This window comes from Phoca vitulina, unplaced genomic scaffold (genome assembly GCF_004348235.1).
Source record: "Phoca vitulina isolate PV1807 unplaced genomic scaffold, GSC_HSeal_1.0 scaffold2, whole genome shotgun sequence".
In the NCBI taxonomy this organism is placed as follows: domain Eukaryota; kingdom Metazoa; phylum Chordata; class Mammalia; order Carnivora; family Phocidae; genus Phoca; species Phoca vitulina.
This window is the reverse complement of record NW_022589705.1, coordinates 94751277-94773180: the sequence shown is the minus strand read 5'-3', so window position 1 is coordinate 94773180 and position 21904 is coordinate 94751277. Positions and strand designations below refer to the sequence as shown.

The 21904-nt window shown below is 38.5% G+C and overlaps 1 protein-coding gene across 1 annotated transcript in view; it reads right to left on the bottom strand.

Annotated features, from left to right (window-relative positions):
• Positions 1 to 21904, bottom strand: part of RERE (arginine-glutamic acid dipeptide repeats) — a 415425-nt gene that overhangs the window by 355191 nt on the left and 38330 nt on the right. The gene's annotated exons all lie outside the window — the stretch shown is intronic.

Here is a 21904-nt window from a genome sequence, read left to right as displayed (position 1 = left end):
AAAAAAAAAAATCAAGTGGGCAACCCTGTCGGGACCCCTTCCACTCCTGAGAGCTTTTTCTGTATCCTTGCATAATAAAATTCTATCGCTTTACTCACAAAAAAAAACAAAAACAAACCAACCAACCAAGTAACTACATTACCAGCGTCCTCATCTAGTGATATACACAGCACTAAGGAGGTAAAATAAAAAGCAAAGCTGGAAAAAAACCTTAATTCCAAGAAATGAGAATGAATTCCCCCATCCGATTCTACTATAAGAACATTCCCCAAATAACTTTTCTTTAGCCAATGCAAAACAAGTAAAATCAAAGTAAATAATACAAGAGCAGCTAAAACTTACATAGCTTCTAGGAGTGACCCATTAATTTTCACAACAGCCCTTGAAGAGCCACTATTATTAACTAAACAGAAAGATATAGAGGCCAGATAACCTGCCCACAGGTCACAAAGCCAGCATTAAGTGGAAGAGGCAGGAGTTGACCCCAAGAAGACTGCCTCCTAAGTCTGTGCTCTTACTCACTATAGTGCGCCACTTTTCAAATGGGAAAAAAAAGAAAACTGGCTGTTATCCAAAAGATTGTCACAGGATGCTAAATTTTGACTGTGCTTTGTATTTCTAATCCTTCTACCTAAGGGAAGCACTTCCTTTGCATTTTTATATTCTTGTACTAAATCTTTAACTTAGGAATATTTTCATTTTTAAAAACAGAAAAAGGAAAGCAAGACCATCTTCCAGTTATATTAACATGGGAGGCGCTAAACTACACGATTCCTATGACCCTTGTTCAGAGAAGTGTCTTCAAAATGATACACAACTGTAAAGTGGTAATTCAGAAAATTTCAAGGTAACTTTACAGATACTTCAGCTCATGGAGGGACATACTTCAAAAGTAAGAACACTGACCACTGACAGGTAACTTGACTTGTCCTCAGTTACAACAGTGTAAGTGAACCAAGATTTGTTTTGTTGTTTTTTTTTTAAGATTTTATTTCTTGGGGCGCCTGGGTGGCTCAGTCGTTAGGCGTCTGCCTTCGGCTCAGGTCATGATCCCAGAGTCCTGGGATCGAGCCCCGCATCGGGCTCCCTGCTCCGCGGGAGGCCTGCTTCTCCCTCTCCCACTCCCCCTGCTTGTGTTCTCTCTCTCACTGTGTCTCTGTCAAATAAATAAATAAAATCTTTAAAAAAAAAAAAAGATTTTATTTCTTTATTTGAGAGCGGGAGAGGGAGAGAGAGCAAGCGCTGGAGCAGGGGGGAGGGGCAGAGGGTGAGAGAGAAGCTGACTCCCCACTGAGCAGGGAGCCCGACCAGGGACTTGATTCCGGACCCTGGGACCATGACCTGAGCAGAAGGCAGATGCCTAACCGACTGAGCCACCCAGGCGCCCTGAACCAAGGTTTCTTGAAAGCTACCCAATCTCCTTTCCTATGCTACATTCAATGTTTCAAATAATAAACCATTTCCTTTGTAGGAAACTGATGTGACCAAGAGAAATAAAGGAATATACATGAAACCAGATTTATTAACTCTGCTGGGTACTCAAGCATAATAAATTGTTGAAAACAATTTAAAGTGCCACACTTTAGGGGCACCTGGCTGGCTCAGTCGGTAGAGCATGTAACTCTTGATCTCGGGGTTGTGGGTTTGAGCCCCACGTTGAGTGTAGAGGTTACTTAAAAATAAAAAATAATAAAAAATTAAAATAAAGTGCCAAACTTTAAAATCATCTTGTAACTTAAAGCTTGCTTTCATAGTTACTACTTAACAAAGAAAAATATTTTCCAAAAACATTTTAATCAAAGTCCTATTTAAAGAAACTTCTGATTAGAAAGTATTAAACTGTGTATATACTGTTAAAAATAATAATAACAATCTGTCCTGAGCTATTAGACAGAGATGTATAGCATGCTATTTTAATAGACCTAAATTAGGAAGGATCAATATTATTTTAATTTTTAAAGATCTGTTTATGAAATGCAATCATCTTTCATTAAAAATGCAAGCTGTGCTTCAGCAAGAGGTTAGCGTAAATGATTCATAGAAAGATCTCTCTCTCCAGTATAATCTTCTTCTCCTGGGAGTTTCCTTTGGATGCTTTATCTAACCACTCAAGCTATTATTAAAAATGCTTCCCTGCAATAAGAGAAAAAAAACAAACCCCATTCCCATTCACCATTGCCTCTTCCATATGAATGATTTATATCTCTTCCAGTCAAAAGTAAAATTCATTCTTCAAATCTACACATTTTTGCGATGATTTCTTTTCACAAGAATTTCAAGATTATTTTATAATATTCAAAACAAGGAATTCAGGATTTTTAAAAGCCAGAGGCTTTAATTCACTTACCTATCCTGATATTTCAGTGTATTATTGTCTTTCGTTGAAATTAAAGGAAATTTACCTAATATCTGATGGATTTTAGAAGATTTTAAAACGTTAACTCATCAAAAGCAAGGCACTCGAAATTTAAATTCAATTCTCTTCAATTTAAAAATGCTAATGAAAATGGCTGTTTCAATGCAGCAGCATCTGGCTCATAATAACATTCAGTTTTAACTAATAAATTCTTAATTATTAAACTCTGGTGTTCAATTTCTTTCACATGGATAAGCCAAACACATCTTGCTACAATTAGAAATACCTGGGATAAATTAGTTACAACAACTTATCATGGAAAAGCCTTCCTCTCATTTCTCTGGCTGTTAAATAAGACCCCGAGTATCTTACAAGGGACAAACACTTGAAAGACCACCACTAAACATCTGGGCTCTGGTGTATGTAGGTGCTGCATTTATTGCCCAGCAAATATTTAACTCTGCTGGGTACTCAAGCATAATGCACTGAGCAATTTGTCTGCTTGTGCAAATGAGCCAGTTTTTTTCCACGTGCTTTTTCAGATAAATGTGTCAAAGCTGAATTTAATCATATGCCCTAATTCTGGCTTTACAAAGCTGATTCTGCCTCCACCCACGTGATGTTTTTATTAAGGTGTTCCTGAATATACGTAAGCGAGGCATTACTACACATCATGATGTCTAGTAAAGCTTGAAATCCCTGAGAGAACGTGTTTGGTTTTAAGCCTTAATATATGTTAGGGAGTTTTTCATTTCTCTCTCACCCCCCAATTCTTTTTTTTTTTCTTTCTTTTTTAATCAGCAACATCGACAGGATTGACTGAATATTTTACAATAGAGTTGCAGAGTATGTGTGTTCAATCGTTTGGCTTCCCAGAAGATTCATTACAGTTACATTAGAAAGTCAGATCAGGCAATTCTGCAGTCTGGTGAAAGCTAGCATATAAAAGGAGGTTAATACAAAAGAATTTCATGTTAAATAGAGGACATTTAGGACTTAAAAAAAAAAAAACATTATGATAAAATTTCCAAGATATCTGTTCTGGTGTTAGCACACACTTTAGAGGTCTAATTTCAGAGATGTCTAAATGCTTTTCTAGGCGAGAATGAGAGCATGTATGGGAGGAAATTGTTTGATCTGCAAGGTCTGCCATCTTAATGATCCTCATGTAAGAACACTGCAGATGTATGTTTTACCCTCACTCATGGGGAAAGAATCCATGCGTTCTCTGATTATGCTGATGAAGTAGGAATCATGTAAAAGTCAAAGTGTGTTCATTTAAATTCATATAAAGGCTTTCAGTGATTTCAATACTTGTCTTTCTGAGTATAAATAAAACAAAGGATTTTCAGATCTTCACCTGCATTTATGACAAAATCGTAAGTTGATTGTTTTTTCCATGACTAGTAGTAGCAGATGCAGAAAAATCTCCTCAGGTGCACCTATGTTTAACTGGCACTTGTGTGTAATGGTTTCCCTCTCACTATACTTCAGGCCGCAATAAAGTCCTAACTAATCTTATTTAATTTGTTTCCACTGGTTTGTAGATAAGCAAGAATTAAAAATGACCACCTATTGTGATGAAAAGAAACATGCAAGCCTCTTAGTTCAGTACAGATTTGTAGAATACAAAGTTCAAATACAAAGGCTCACCTTTTCTACGAGCAATTTGAAAGCCTACACGTCATGGCCAGAAAGAAAGAGCAGCCCGCAGCAGTAACAGGCAGGAAAGGCGCTGTCTTCCGTGCTACCTTTGGCAGCAGTACAGATGGACTTTAGAGGCCACTGGCTATGCTTAATTTAATATGAAGCTAAATACGGTCAAAACATCTGGTGCACTACTGATGGTTATCATGATAAATTAAATCTGACATCACACAAAACCCATTCAAATATTCTATTTATATCCTTTTCACCTAGAAAACAAAGCTAAAATCTGCACTTACTTTTGTTTTTCATCTCCTCTAACAGTCTTCTTTTTTAGAAAAGGCAGGTTTTGTGGGGTCTAACGCTTATACAATTTCGGGGACTTCTTTAAGAAAAGACTACAAAATTTTGTATATAAAATCCCAAGGGGCTCATGTAAGTGAGGGTCCCTTTAGTTTAAGCTTCATTAGCTCCGTGGACAATCTGTCTCTGGGGAGTGTTTAAAGACAGCGTAAGGTAAAGACTAAATGGTACCCCAAGTGGCACATGGAATTGGTACAAAGAATAAAAAAATATAAAAAGCAGACAACTTAACTGACAATCTGCAGAGGAGCAAAAAAGATTTTCTAGGCAGGCACATCAGCAAGAGTAAGTTTATCCATCGTAGGATGGATTTATAACATGTGTTCATAAAATGCAAGGCCCCAAATCTGTGACAGACCATTGGAACGAAAGTATTATTATAAAAGAAGAATGTTAATGAAAACCAAATCATCAATTTTATTGCAACTACAGGACAAGGAACAAATATAATTTTTATAAGCAACTATTTCACGACAGTTTTAGATAATCTCTAACAATGTGCTCTTTAAAAAGGCAGAAGACCACTTGCAACTGGACTAAGTACTGCCCAGACTGCTATATTCGAATTACTGCATTTTCTATGACATTGCTTTAAGTGGTAATCACTGAGAAGAATTTTTAATTCCACTGCTACAGAAAAATTAGCCTCACCTACTCTTTTAAACAAAAAGGACATAAGCCCAGATTCTACATCTGAAGGGAGGACAGCACTTCATATAATAAATTCAGTACAATCAAAATGAGAACCATATTTCTGTTTCACTTTTCTCATCTTGACTCGAGCTGTGAGAAAAAAGTTATTAAAATTAATGCATCAAACTATCATAATTCTGTCCTTTTTATTACTGGTAATAGTCTTTCTAAAATATTAGTCTGCTTTGCTGTACTAGTGTATCTTTTTGAAAGTTCTCTCTGAAGATCAGAATCAGTTTAACATTAGGAGAAAAATGCGCACTGAAAATAATCCCTTTAGTGTCAGTGGGCTTGAAATTTTAAAAGTAATTCCCTCATTAGAAGCCACTTAGTTTTCTTCACTGCTTCCAATGGTGAAAGATAATGAAGGTTCTTGTCATTCAACATAAAACACACATACACACAAAAACAGTGTTGACAACTGGCAAATGTCACAATGTAAACATTTTCCTATTCCTGTTAAACAAAATTTATTTCTAATAACCACTGTCCTGTATAATTTTTCCCTAGGTTAGTAAGTTATTGCTCCAGTACTTCTTGACACTAAATAATCAATTTCTTCCAAAATTAACACTGAAGAAATACTACTGAAAATCCTCACCCTTTACCCATGACTAAGTGAATGAACTACATGGGCTACCAAACTCAACTTCTCTTCTGTATTACTAATCTAATACTAAATTTGATGCTCCACCAGAAGGGACCAGGAGTGTACAGAATTCCCCGTAATCTTAACAAATATAAGACAATGGGAAGATGACGAACAGGATAGGCTGGTCTGCATTTTCCCGTTCTTCTCAACTCTCCCTGCAGCTGATCAAACTCCGGAATTGGATTACAAGAGCTGAGAGAAAGTGCTGACACTGACACTATTAAATAGCTGGACTTCAGCTTTTTTTTCATTCTAAAGAATGTGTCCAACCAAAATGCCAAGCATTCTATTTACCAAAGACACTCCTCTTCCCTATCATAAAGATATTGAATATTTAATACTCATATAAGGACACAAAATGGGATTATTCTCTCACTTCAACATCAAGGCATTACCTAAGTAGGTATTTAATACAGATTGTCAAAGAAAACAAACAGAAGCATAAAATCACTTTTTTCTTCAGAAAATAATTTTCCTTCAGGAAAATTAAGAATTCATATTTTACTGCCAATTATTACCTCTTTCTGACACATCAATTTAAACATAGAATCCTTTTATATGAGGAAAATTATTAGAGAGGCTCCATGCCTCAGAGTTTACTAGCTGTCCCATGGAAAGGAGCATCATCCTTTCAGAAGGTTAAGGATGGAGAATATCTTCAACAGTCAGTGAGAAAAAACCCAAAAGCACACAACTGAAACAACTGAGGAGCTGGGCTTCTACCGGTACAGGCACAGACCATAGGTGGTGTTTCTGAAAGGAGTGAAAGACTTCTGCACTTTCATAGGAGTTAAACCCTTCAATTAGGGGCACCAGGGTGGCTCAGTCGGTTAAGCATCCTACTCTTGATTTCGGCTCAGGTCATGATCTCAGGGTCGTGAGACTGAGCCCCGAGTCAGGGTCCATGCTGGGCATGGAATCTGCTTAAGATTCTCTCTCTCCTCCTGCCCATCCCCAACCTCTCTCTCTTAAAAAAAAAAAAAAAAAAAAAAAAAAACCTCTTCAAATTCGATTCTCCCTGAGGTAAGGAAAGTAAAACCAGAATAGAGAATACAAAATTCTCTATCTTCTCCTTCAGAGAAGACAGCTTAGTACAGCTGCTTTTTTTTTTTAATCAAATTCAAGAGATTTGGGTTCCAATTCTATCCCAGTAATCAAGTTACTCTGCTAATGTGACTGCAGCTTGTGTACAATTATACACCCTTCAGGCTCGACTGGAAAAGAGCCATACAGAACTGAGAACATTACCAAATTCAGTACACACACACACACACAAACACACACGGATGAAATTCAAATGTGAGAAACAATCTTTCTGCTAACACATGGATGATAATCCTTAATTCATATTATATATTTACTGATGATCAATGCACTGTTGTTACACTGTGCAGCTCTACTTGATCAAGGTCAATTTCCCATATGGGAAAAGGAAGATTTATCTGAGAAATGATTCCAAATACATTCCACACAAATAAGTAGACTTAGGCTTATCATTTATATCCCAGTGGACAAACATTTATATATCACTTACAATCATTTATGTCAATCACCACAGTCCAGAAAAGTCAGGCTTCGAGTAAGATGCCAAACAAAATCCTAGCTGAATGAAAACAAAAGGTCCTGGGTCAGTAAAACAGCTTTGTTAGCAGGAATCTGGAGAGTATTCAGTAGAGGTGAAAGGTAAACAACTCCCCTGTATGAAAAGCAGTGGCCACCATATGGAGTGCTGGGGGTCCTGAGGGTCGGCATGGAGAGTGGCAGGAAACCCAGGAACAAGTAACAAGTTGTACAGGCCTTTGCTGATAGAAGCTTGACTGTTTTTACATTTGTTTTGTATTCACAGTAATTATTCCCTTTTTACTAAAGGGAATATTAACACTCAATTAACACTAAGTAAAATTCTTTGTGAAAATTCAGCCGGTGTCAGTTATGCTGAGTGAAAACAAAAAACAAAAAAAGATTTTGTCCAAATTCAGATTAAAAAGAGCAGAAAAAGTTAATAAATAAATAAAAACAAAAAGAGAAGTAGTGCACCCTTTAGGATCAGAAGCAGTGGAGCCAGCAAGAATCTAGCATTAACATGAGCCACTGTTTATGAAGCACTTACTAAGTTTCAAGCACCATGATAAATTATTGAATAATTCATAAACAACCCTATAAAAGGTAGGTATTATCATGCCCATTGTACAGGGGAGGAAACTGAAGCACAAAGAAGTTGTATGACTCTAACAAGGATACATGGCGGGGTAGGTGGCAGAACAAGGACTCAAACCCTATTTTTCTGCTCTCATGCTCAAAACCATTATGCTTTACTGTCCAACCAAAATGAGAATCAAATTGAAAGAACACCAAAGAGAAATAAAAACTCGAAGGAACAGCCTGAGTTCTTTCAACAACATCCTCTCTCCTGGAGCACTCCTGTCCTAAAACTGGAGGATGTGGGGGTTTTGCAATGTGACATTCTTGGTAAAGACACATTTGATACTAAATCCTCTGGCTATTTCATTTAATTTCAAGGCCTCATCTATCCCCATTCTCAATATTTCTACCTTCAACCCTAACACCCTCCCAGGTCTACTTAAGTATTTCCATCTCCCTTATGACAAAAATCACCCAGATTTCTCAATGAAAAGTTGTATTTATTATCCTCTTAAATCAGTCTCTCTTCTTGTGTTCCCAAATCTTTAATGGTATTGCCATATTCCTAATTACCTATGCCTGAAAACCCCCATTTAAAGACTATGCCTTGCTTCAACAACTGTCAAATCCATGTGGTTCTACCTCTGCAAGTCTCACATCTATCACACCTCTCCATTTCCACCACCACTCAGAAAGGTGAGCTTTCCCTGGCTATGCACCCAGTCTCCAATCTCTCTCTCTGATCACATCTTAGAAACAGTTTTCCTAAAGCACAACTCCGAACATGTCACTCCTGTACTAAAAACCCTTCAAAAAAGCTCATTTCCCACCAGACAACCTTACTTCAATATTCAGATCAAATGCTTCTTTCTCCACACAACCTTGTCTAATTCCCTTCCCCAAGACAGAAGTTACTGCTTCCCCCTCTGAACCTGACAGCCCTTGACCTCATATTACAAGTGCCTGTATTTACATTACATTATATACATGTATCATCTCCCTACTGAAGGACAAGCTCCACAGTAGCAGGGCAATGTCTGATTCATCTCTGAGTCTCCTACAGATTCTGGTAAGAATACAGTGCACATAACAGGTACTCAAATATTTCATAAATGAATAAATTCTAAATCAGCTTTCTGGATATAACACTAGTTTTTTTTAGGAAAAGGATTTGTGTCCATTTACTTAATTTTTTTAGAAACATACAAATCTGAGAAATCTGGAATCATAATCATGATTTCCATAGAACCAGCTCTTTAAAAGTTTCATTTGGTTCCTAGAATAGGCAGGGAAAGGTGCTTATTTTATTTGGAGACTGAAAAAAGCCTGTCACAGCTAGGTAAAGCAACATCTATTAACTGAGGCCGGGAACCATCACTTCATTAGGCCTCTGCTTTGGTACTTCTGGATGAAGCCTCAAGAGAGCTTCCTTCGGACAATGCACTAAATGTTTCAAGATGACTACTATTTAAAACACCCTCCTAGGGGCGCCTGGGTGGCTCAGTCGTTAAGCGTCTGCCTTCAGCTCAGGTCACGGATCCCAGGGTCCTGGGATCGAGCCCCACATCGGGCTCCCTGCTTGGCTTCAGGAAGCCTGCTTCTCCCTCTCCCACTCTCCCTGCTTGTGTTTCCTCTCTCGATGTCTCGCTCTGCGAAATAAATAAAATCTTTAAAAAAAAAAATAAAAATAAAAAAAATAAAACACCTTCCTCATTTCCCCAAAACCTCTCTTCCAGACATTGACCTTTCTACCATAAGGTCAGTTCCTCTTTTGTTTCCCTGTATGACAAGGCCCTCGTGCTATGGCTTACGGAGAAACTCAGCCACGTAAATGAAGACGGGGAGTTTAAAATGCCTGAATATCCTGGACCATGGATTTTATGTACCATTAATATCTAGCCCTGCACAGTAAAGTTACACCCTTGGGCAAAGAGTAAAAGAGTAAAAAACATTATCATGGCCCCACAAACAACAAAAATCTAGGCATGGAGGAGCCAAGGAAGTTGGGGTTTAGAAAGCTGAGAAGAGGGGCGCCTGGGTGGCTCAGTCGTTAAGCGTCTGCCTTCGGCTCAGGTCTTGATCCCAGCATCCTGGGATCGAGCCCCGCATCGGGCTCCCTGCTCCGTGGGAAGCCTGCTTCTCCCTCTCCCACTCCTCCTGCTTGTGTTCCTGCTCTCTCTCTCTCTCTCTCTGTCAAATAAATAAATAAAATAAAATAAAGAAAGAAAGCTGAGAAGAGGGAGGCCTGGGTGGCTCAGTCTGTTAAACCTCCAACTCTTGGTTTCGGTTCTGGTCTGGATACCAGGGTCATGGGATTGGCCCTGCTTCAGACTCCGGACTCAGTAGGGAGTCTGCTTCTCTCCCTCTCCCTCTGCCCCTCCGCATCCCCCCCGCACCCCGCTCATGTGCACGCACTCTCTCTCTCAAATAAATACATTTTTTTTTAAAGATGTTTCTTTATTTATTTGACAGAGAGAGACATAACGAGAGAAGGAACACAAGCAGGGGGACTGGTAGAGGGAGAAGCAAGCTTCCCGCTGAGCAGGGAGCCCGATGTGGGGCTCAATCCCAGGACCCTGGGATCATGACCTGAGCCAAAGGCAGATGCTTAACGACTGAGCCACCCAGGCGCCCCTCAAATAAATACATCTTGAAAAAAAAGGTAAGAAAGCTGAGAAGACGAAACATCAATCTGTGAAATTTCCCGTCTGCAAACTACAGTAGTTATGGAGTACAAAAATGAAAATGGAAGACTATTTCTAGATATTCTGACAGAGAATGATGAGTAAAATCATCTCAGTGAAGTCACAATCACAGAAACAAATCCAGACTCTGTTTTAACTGTTTTATATAACCTTGTAAAAGCATAAGGTGTAATCCACTTTTTTAGTTCAGAAATAAGGAGCCCTTTTTGAAAGCTAAAAGGAAAAAAAATCTATCCCCATGACCAGATTTTCCATGTAGCACGAAAAACGAACATCTGGTCTACAATTCAAGAACCGAAGGCAGAACTAAGTCACCAGTTGACCGAATATATTTATTCCCATGCAAAAAGCTACCTAAAGGTTAGACCTCTGCTACCTGCCGCAGTGTACCAGTCCTTGGAGGAGGTTACTCCCAGCCTCAGGCTTCTAATCAACTCTGCGGTTCCTGTTCTCCAGCTTCCCTTCCCCTTATCTTAGTTCTGCCTCTTCCAGGTCAAAGAGCACCCCCAGGGCAGATGGGGAGCAGCCACTGGATAGCAGACGGTGCAGGGGTTTTGCCCGGCCTCTGTCTATACAGACCAAGAGCCATGCACCATTCTCTGTATGATCCTACCCTCATGTCATCCGTAAAAACATAAGGGAAAACAAGGTATGCACAATAATCATGCAATACTGCCTTGGGTCCAATTAGAATGTCAAGGCAGAATTCAAAAAATTTTTTTCAAATGCTTTAAAAAAAAAAAAAGCTACACTTACCCATATACTCAGTTTTCCAGCCATCTATGTGCCAGGCACAATCCCTACTGACTAAGCGAGCTGTCTGACTGGGAAAGGAAGTGTAGATAAACAACAACATGGTGGCTGATTGCTAATAATGGCGGCCAGGAAAGGCTTCCTGAAGGAAATTACATCTAAACTGAGGCCCAAAAAAGTAAATAAGAGTTGAGCAGGCAAAGAAGAAGGGAAAGAATGTTTTCCATTGGAGGGCTTTACCTAGACAACAAATACAATCAGATCTGTATTTTTAAAAGATCAAAAGGCTCCAAAGAAGATAGTAAAGGGCCAATAAGCACAAGATGCTCAACATCATTAGTCATTAGGGAAGTCAAAATCAAAACTACAATAAGATCACTTCATTCCCTCCGGAATGGCTATAAATCAAAAAGACAGAAATAATAACAAGTGTTACTGAGATGTAGAGAAATTGGAACTTCGTACATTGCTGGTGAGATTGTAACATGGTACATTTTGGAAAACTGGCAATTCCTCAAAATGTTAAACACTGAGGGACCATGTGATCCAACAATTTCACTCCTAGGTATATACCCAAGAGAAATGAAAAAGCATGTCCATACAAAAATTTGTACATGAATGTTCACAGCAGCTTTTTAATAGCCAAAAAGTGGGACCAATCCAAATGTCCATCAACTAATGAATGGATAAATAAAATATACTATAGCCATACAATGGACAATTATTTGACAATAAAAAGGAATAAAGTACTAATGTATATATAACAAGGATGAGCCTTGAAAACATTATGCTAAATTAAAGCAACCAGTCCTAAAAGAGTGTATGATTCCATTTATATAAAATGTCCTGAACAGGCAAATCCAGAGACATAAAGTAGATGAGTCGTTGCTTACAGCTAGGGGATGGGTAGTGACAAAACGGGTAGTGACTGCCAATGAGTACAGGGTTTCTTCTAGAAGTGATTAAATGTTTTAAAATTGATTACAGTGATGGCTGCACAACTCTGTAACGTACTAAAAATAAATGAACTGTACATTTTATTTTTTTTTTAAGATTTATCTGAGAGCATAAGCAGGGGGATGGGAACAAGCAGACTCCCCGCTAAGCATGGAGCCCAATGTGGGGCTCTATCCCAGGACCCTGAGATCATGACCTGAGCTGAAATCAAGAGTCAGACACTTAACGGACTGAGCCACCCGCTACTAGCCCTAAATTGGACATTATAAATGAGTGGTATGGTATATGAATTATATCTCAATAAGGCTATTATAAACTAAAACGAAAGATCAAAAGGACTACAGTGAAGAACACATTGGAACAGCACAGAATCTGAACAGGAGCCTGGCTTCAAAGTTGTAACTCAGGAGAGATACAGTGACCTGAACTAGGGTAATGGGACCAGGAAGAGACAGAGGAAAAAGAAACAATACTTGGACATAGAAAGAGGGGGTGGGATGGGGAGTCCACACTCTGCAGGGTTTCTGGCTTAGACAATTGAGAAGCATTTATGGAAACAGGAAAACAAGGAAAGACATGTTTGGGTGAGGGGAAATTCACTGTATTTTTAATTTTATTTACAAAAGTCATATAAGTACTTAGAAAATGTTTTGTTTCAAGAGGTTTGTTAGCTTTCCCAGTCAGGCATTTGTTCATTCAATGTTTTAATGCAACTTAATGTTAGTTATATTTATAAATGGAACCGGATGTTTAAAGGGAATTAAGTCTGTCCAATTTGCATTAATCAACATACATCAAAGTCTATCTTGAAAGTCATTTTTCTTATATTTTTATATAAAATGTACTGGATACATGAACAGACTAGTAAGATTTATAAATTAAATTTAGGGCTTAAGAAAAACTGGGTTTTACATTTTCTAACTTTAATAAATTGACTTAATTCTGAACACCAGTAACTATAAGTAGTTGGGTATCACTGACATGTGGCATGAGTGGCTAGAAATTGAGAAGCTCCAATCTGATGGCTTCTGTTTTCTTTGTAAATTAGGAAGTGAGGTCATCTGTGCAAGACATGGAAAGGAAGTACAGGTGGTGGAAGAAAGGGGAACAAGAACCTACTAGGTCTAATGAACAGTTCAAACAAAAGTGATGGGAAAAGACTGGGCAAGTAGGGGGTACAGAAGGACCAGCTGGAACAGTCACAGAGCTAGTCTGGAGTGTGGAGACCACACCCTCACAGAGGCACCCAGCGGTCGAATGATGCCTTTTCTTCACTTAGCATGACTTTCTCCCAAATGTTATATGAAGTTGGTTATTCTGAGGTATAAACAGAACATGTTTCTAAAATTATTATTTCCAGCCATAATTTAAAGATAGAAATAACCAAAAGGAAAATCTATTTACATAATGTACTTAAAGAGGAGTACTTCTGCGCTCTAATCCTGACCACAACAAAAAACTATTTCCAGTAAAGAACTGTAAAACACAGTATCTCTTCTAGAAGATAATAAAAATGTCATTTACTCATTATACTTTAGTATCATTTCCATGCCTCTTTTTCTCATAACTCCTAATTCAGAATCCTAGACCAGTGTTGTCCAACAGAACTTTCAGCAATGACAGAAATATCCTGTATCCACACCACCCAGGACGGCAACTACTGGGCACATGTGGCTACCAAACATTTGAAATGTGGCTGGTGTGAATGAAGAACTTAATTTTTAATTTAATTTTAATTAACTTAAATTTAAGTAGCTACACGAGGCTAATGGCTACCATATGGGACAGTGCACTAGAGTTTTCTATTAAAGAAAATGAAGACAGGGGCGCCTGGGTGGCTCAGTCGTTAAGCGTCTGCCTTCGGCTCAGGTCGTGATCCCAGGGTCCTGGGATGGAGCCCCACATTGGGCTCCCTGCTCCACGGGAAGCCTGCTTCTCCCTCTCCCACTCCCCTGCTTGTGTTCCCTCTCTGCTGTGTCTCTCTCTGTCAAATAAATAAATAAATTCTTTTTTAAAAATTTTTTTAAAAAAATAAATAAATAAAATGAAGACATTTATGAGCCAGCTAGGTGAACATTCTTACCCCAGACTATTGTGAAGATTAAGTAAGATTTTCTTGCAAGGTACAGTACCTAACACATAGTGGGAACTTGATTTTTTAAAAATACAGTTGACTGACTCTTGATTTCAGCTCAAGTCATGGTCTCAGGGCCATGAGACTGAGCCCCACATCAGGCTCCACACTCAGCAAGGAGTCTGCTTAGGATGCTCTCTCTCTCCCTCTCCCTCTGCTCCTCCCCCTACTCGCTCGCTCTCACTCTCCCAAATAAATAAAATCTTTTAGAATAAGTAGATAAATAATAAAAAATAAATAAAAATACAGTTGACTAGAAGGGTCATTCCCCCCACAGACTATGGATAATTAGAGCCTTATTTTCTCATTAATACAAAATTCAACATCCACCGCTAGTAGCATTAAGTGTTTTGGTCAAATGTAGATCTAGGAGGGAATGTCACCTAATGATTAAGAGCACAGGCTTGGAAAGCAGACAGCCTCAGCTGACTTGCAGCCCCACTACTTACTAGCCGCATGCTCGGTTTTCTCATCTGCAGAAATAACAGCACCTGAAGAACGGGGTAAGGATACACTGATGTAGAACACTGCAAGCACTCAATAAATGATGTATTTTAAAAAGCTATGGTTGGGGCGCCTGGGTGGCTCAGTTGGTTAAGCGACTGCCTTCAGCTCAGGTTATGATCCTGGAGTCCCGGGATCGAGTCCCATATCGGGCTCCCTGCTCAGCAGGGGGTCTGCTTCTCCCTCTGACTCTCTTCCCTCTCGTGCTCTCCATCTGTCATTCTCTCTCTCAAATAAATAAGTAAAATCCTTAAAAAAAAAAAAAAAAAAAAAGCTATGGTTGATGTACTGCCCACAGGAATGTAAACTGGTACAACCGACTTGGAGGCTAATTCAGCAATTTATATTAAAAAATTCAAAGTGTACCTAATTTTTTACTAATTCCACTTCTAAGACTTTATCCTACAAAAATACTCATAGGCTTAGGTGAAAATATTGCCAAGGATGATAACTGCAACACTGTTCACAATAGCAAAAACTACACAAAGCCTTAAACATCCACCAAGAGGGAACTAGCTAAATTACAACATTAATGTGCCACACTCTGGATAATTATTAAAAATTGATAGGCTATGTGTGTACCAATATGGAAAAATGTACAGAATTTGTAGTTAAGTGAAAAAAGTAAATAACAGTACAGTATGTAGAGTATAACACTGTTTCTCTTAATTTAAAAAGACACAAAAGGTATATAGTATGTTTTACAGAAAAAGTTAGAAATAAAGATATATCAACCTATTAACATTTATCATTTTGAAAGCCAGAACTATTAGGGACTTTTGTTAAATTATACATTTTTATATATATTAAGTTTATAATTAGCATATATACTTTTTTAAAGATTTTATTATTTATTTCAGAGAAAGAGAGAAAGAGGGAGAATGAGCACCAGCGGGGGGAGAGGCAGAGGGAGAGGGAGAAGCAGGCTTCCTGCTAAGCAGGGACCCTGGCATGGGGCTGGATCCCAGCAGAAAGCCCAATGTGGGGCTTGATCCAAGGACCCTGGGATCACGACCTGAGCCAAAGGCAGACACTTAACCAACTGAGCCACTCAGGTGCCCCTATAATTAGCATATATACTTTTACTCTAAGAAAAAAATGACAGTAGGAAGCTATTATTTATAAGAATTTATTTATTTATTTGACAGAGAGAGCACACAGCAAGGGGAGCTGCAGGCAGAGGGAGAGGGAGAAGCAGGCCCTCCACCGAGCAGGGAGCCCAATACAGGGCTCGCTCCCAGGACACCGGGATCACAACCCGAGGCGAAAGCAGATGCTCAACTGGCTGAGCCACCAGGCGCCCCAGTAGGAAGCTCTTTAAAATGAGGTTTTCAAAGACTTTAATATTGTGAGAAATTGTTTATGCTGCAAGTGCTGTTTTAGGAAAAGATACAAAACTGTACATATAAAAAACATGATCCCAATTTTCTGATACTATGACTAGAAAAAGAGATTGGAAAGAAAAGACACCAAAATGCAAACAACTGTCTCTATAAGTTTCATAAGGTAGAGGCTTCAACTGTTTTATATTAAAATATATACCCAGTAACAAGTATTTGTTGAATGAAAATAATATTTCTAGAAATGTACAACAAGTAACAATAGTTAACAATACTTTCTTATATATTTGAAATTTGCTAAGGTTAGGTTGGGTGGCTCAGTTGGTTGGGTGGCTCAATCGGTTAACCGTCTGCCTTCGGCTCAGGTCATGATCCTGGGGTCCTGGGATCAAGCCCCACATTGGGCTCTCTGCTCAGCGGGGAGTCTGCTTCTCCCTCTACCCTCTCCCCTGCTCATGATCTCTCTCTCACCCTCTTCCTCTCTCTCAAATAAATAAAATCTTAAAAAAAAAAAAAAAAAAAGGTTAGATCCTTAGTGTTCTTGCCACAAAACAACAAAAGTGGTAACTATCTGTGGTGATGAATATGCTAACTAGCTTCAATGTGGTGATGATTTCACAATGTATGTGTGTATCAAATCAACTGTACAGCCTGAATATATACAATTCTTAACTATCAACTCTAACTTCCTCTCCCTCTGTGTGTATGTGGGTTTTTTTTCCTTCATATATAACCTACTTCTACATTGGACTGAAACCTTCTGCCACTTCAAATATTTTGTTCCTGGGGCACCTGGTGGCTCAGTTGGTTAAGTGTCCAACTCTTGGTTTCAGCTCAGGTCATGGTATCAGGGTTGTGGAATTTAGCCCTGCGTCAGGCTCCATGCTCAAATTCTCTCTCCCCCTCCTTCTGCCCCTTCCCCAGCTCCCATTCTCTCTCTCAAATAAATAAAGCCTGAAAAAAAAATTTTTTTTTGTTCCTAGGGTGCCAGGGTGGCTCAGTCAGTTAAGCGTCTACCTTCGGTTCAGGTTGTGATCCCAGGGTCCTTGGATCAAGCCCCACATCGGGCTTTCTGCTCAGCAGGGAGCCTGCTTCTCCCTCTCCTTGCTGTTCCCCCTGCTTGCGAGTTCACTCACTCTCTGTGTCAAATGAATAGGTAAAAATCTTAATTAAAAAAAAAAATCTGTTCCTGACATATGATACTCTGTTTTACCTTATCCTCTAGAAGCATCATTACAAACAAAATTTTACAAAATATACTTCAGATTCCATCAAGGAATCACATACCTAATTCAGGCCTATTTACACTGAATAAGTGAACATCTGGTCTGCACCCTGAATATAATACCAAATAAATAAAAAAAGATTTTTCTGACCAAATTACAAAAAAAAAGTCTAAAAAATTGTTAAACTTCAGAAATGTCAGTACTGCTTGACATCTCAGTTTAAAGATCTTCAAGTCAAACATCTGTCTAAACAGAGATGTCTAAGAAATATTCCATTCTTTGAAATGCTATAGCTATAATATGAAATAACATTAAATCATCTCCAGATGGCACGTCTTTCATAACAAGTCTCATCCAAAGAAAGCAGTTACTGAATGTAAGTTGCCATTTTTCTGCAACTCAATATTAACTGGAGGGAAAAGAAAGAATACAGTCACTATGAAAGGATAAGCAGAGCATCACTTCCAGAATTTCTAACACATTAAATGATGTCTCATTCACATTTTACTTCTATGAATCGAGTTTTTCAAATCTTTAAATTTTTCATGAAATATTTAAAACACAGACAAGTATTAGAAAATATAAGGAACAGCATGTACTTACCACCCAGATTTAACAATGTTATTATTTTGCTGGATGCTTCAGATCTCTTTTCTCCTAACACAATTAATAAAATATTACAGATACAGTTAGATCCTCTCTTTTTAATATTTAAAAAGGAGGGATTAGAGATGACCAAGTTTCAGGGTTCCTGGATTTCTAAAACATCTATAATAACACATTTGTATCATCTTGGTTAAACACCATCAATTCGATGTATAATTTTGGCCTGCAGCAAAAACGTATTACTGTTATATGAACCTATCTGTACCAAATAACCTTTAAAATAGAAAACTATTAAAGCTATCCTCAGAAAGACTATGAAAGGGTTATCAGTGCCATTACCTATATTATTAGCTTTTTGTTTTGTTTCTAAATGATTCCTTAGATCTACATTGTCCGATAGGGTAGACACTAGCCAAATAAGGCTAATGAGCTTTTGCAACGTGCTAATCCACACTGAGACATAAGTGTAAAGTGCACACTGGATTTTAAATACTTAATATGAAAGATAATGTAAAAAAATCATTAATAATTTTTGTATTATTTACATACTGAAATAATATTTTGGACATACTGGATTAAATAAAATATAATTAATATTAATTTCACCCCTTTTACCTTGCTTTTAATGTGGCTACTAGAAAATGTAAAATTATATATGTAGCTCATAGTTAAAACTCACATTATAATTTCTACTGCACAGTACTGTGTCCTACATACAGCAAAGTAGCACCAGAATAAGAACTACAATTTCTGAATCAAGGAAAGAATCAAGAAAAACATGGAATGGCTGAAATGGTGAAAATGGTAGAGAAGTGGTTGTTACCTAGGTGATTCAGAGGGAAGAATACTATTTAGGGAAATGCAAGACTCCCAGATTATCCTTCTACATCACCAGAACACCCCAGATAAACTCTCTCTGCTTCATTTCATTTTACTTATGTGTATCTCGAAAATTACTCTCCCAAAGAAGTCAACTCTTTAGTAATTTAAATGGATTGAAAATAGATCTAATAGAATTTATTCATTCATTTAACAATTTTTATTAACTGGGACTGGTGAATATGAAGTCATGTACAAACAATGAACAAGTTAACAAGTAAGTAAAAAACTCATTTCAGAGAAGTGCTTTGAACAAGTCATGTGAAAACTCAGCAGTCAGTCTTTCCAGTCCAATCCTATCTTTAGAATCAGCTTTTAGGACTCCTTGGATGCTGTAGTCACTGAGATGTATTTTAGGGGTGATAAATTAGTTATTGCAATGTGTTCTCACTACAAGCTCATTTTCTGTGTAAATATTTTCAATCAAAGCATTCTGCAAAACACATGTACTGTTCCCAAGGACATCACACAGAAAATGCAAGGCAATTCATGTCATTGTCATGATTTTCATAACACGTAAATGCCCAATTTGGCTTTTAATGCTTAATTAAGGAAAAAAAGTCAGTGATTATTTACCCTTTTTCACTGAAGGAAGGCAAATTAGAGTATCTTACTGCAAACGTGGGCAAAATGAATTCCAAATTGTTAAGCATCCAGCGTCTTCAGTATTAATCTTCTGGTCCAGGAAATGGCACAGAGAACCAGGCTGATGTGGTCAACTTCCTCTATCACCAAAAAAAAAAAAAAACCTCCAAAAACCCTAAGAGTTCATACTACAAATAAAATGTTAATGTGTGTGGCCATAACTACACAGTTGAATTGGCCTCCATAAATTATATGTCCATCAGGTCAGAGGGTAAAGGCCACCCTTCACTACTGTCAACTCTCAGCGCATCCATGCACCAAGCACTATGCAACTATCATGAACCATATTAATTTAAAGCCACAATACACAATTAGGTGAGCAAAATAGCAGATGTTAGAAATGCTCGATTACAACAGGATTCAGTCAGTAAATTACAGCAGATTCTTATAACAGAACACTATATAGTTATTAAAAATAATCCTGACGGGGCTGCCTGGGTGGCGCAGTTAGTTGACTAGTCGACTCTTCGTTTCGGCTCAGGTTGTGATCTCAGGGTCGTGGGATCAAGCCTCGCGTGGGGCTCTAGGCTCAGAGCAGAGTCTGCTTGAGACTCTCTCTCCCAGTCCTTCTGCCCCTCCCCCTATGTGCACGCACACGCTCTCTCTCTCTAAAATAAATAAATCTTTTAAAAATAGTAATAATTATAATCCTAACAGTATATTTATTGACATTGAATGACATGAAAATACTCATATTTTACTGAATATGCAGTAATTGCAAAAATATATCAATGGATCCCCCCAGGGGATGCCTAGCTGGCTCATTTGTTGGAGCATCTGACTCTGGATCTCAGGGTTGTGAGTATGAGCCCCACGTTGGGTGTAGAGACTACTTAAATACACACACACACACACAAAATGTGATACCTTTTCTTTTTTTTTTTTATGTAGGCTCTATGCCCAGCATGGAGCCCAACATGGGGCTTGAACTCAAAACCGTGAGATTAAGACCTGAGCTGAAATCAAGAGTCAGACGCTTAAGAGACTAAACCACCCAGGTGCCCCACTTAAAATATGTTTTTACACTGCCTATGTAGGAAAAAAGTCTGGAAGAGTATATCACAAATAGCTAAAATTAGTTATCTACAGATGCTGTTTTAGTTTCTTCTTTTTAACCCTATTTTCTGACTTTCACACAATGACCATCTACTACCATTTGACTTATGTTTAAAGCAAGTTACAAAACAGTATATACATACGACATCAATGATATTCAAAGGTAATGAGATAAAAAGAAATGGGAATTACACAAAGATACGACACAATGTGAAAAGAATGATCTCTTGGTGGCCCTTCCCCCTCAATTATGAAAGTCTTTAACATCTGCTCCTAGTCTTTCTTCTTACCTGGTCCTACCACAATCAGGGTGAGAGCAACAAGACGGTGCCCATCTAACAGTGAGCTGTCTGGTTTCTAGGTACCTCACCTCCAATGACCTCTACCTTCCCTTCACTGAAACCACCAACTTACACAACTACAACCTGCTCCATGTCACAGGCACTAACCCTCTGACCACCTGGATACATTTGTCCTCCTTTTTTTTTTTTTTTTTTTTTTAAAGATTTTATTTATTTATTTGAGAGAGAGAGTGAGAGAAAGAGAGAGCACAGGAGGGGGGAGCGGGAGAGGGAGAAGCAGACTCCCCGCTGAGCAGGGAGCCCGATGCGGGACTCGATCCTGGGACTCCAGGATCATGACCTGAGCTGAAGGCAGCCGCCCAACCAACTGAGCCACCCAGGCGCCCTTGTCCTCCTGTCTTAACAGAACCTTTCCTCCTTTGATCCAACTGTTTTCTTCCTGTCAGCATCTTTCAGGTTTCACTTCTACTCACTCTGGCTTATACTCACTGCCTCTAGGAATTTCCTATTTCTCCCTTCATTTTGGTAAACTATTTAAAAATTAGACCCAAGGGGCACCTGGGTGGTTCAGTCAGTTAAGCGTCTGCCTTTGGCTCAGGTCATGATCAGGGGTCCTGGGATAGAGCCCTACGTCGGGCTCCCTACTGAACAGGGAGTCTGCTTCTCCCTCTCCCTGTGCCCTCTCCCCCACCCCGCCGCTCATGTGTGCTCTCTGTCAAATAAAATCTTAAAAAAAATTATACACAACCTAACTTACTTCAATGACTTAAAAAAAAAAAAAATCAAACCAGAATTATGATTCCATTATAAAGAACAGAATCATGCTCCACCTCATCTGCTCAAGGAGATAAGCAGAGAATTGTTCAAGTATTGCCATATATTTTAACTCCTGAATGGTCAAACTCTCATCTGGTTTTCCTCAGAATTATTCACTGTTGTAGCAG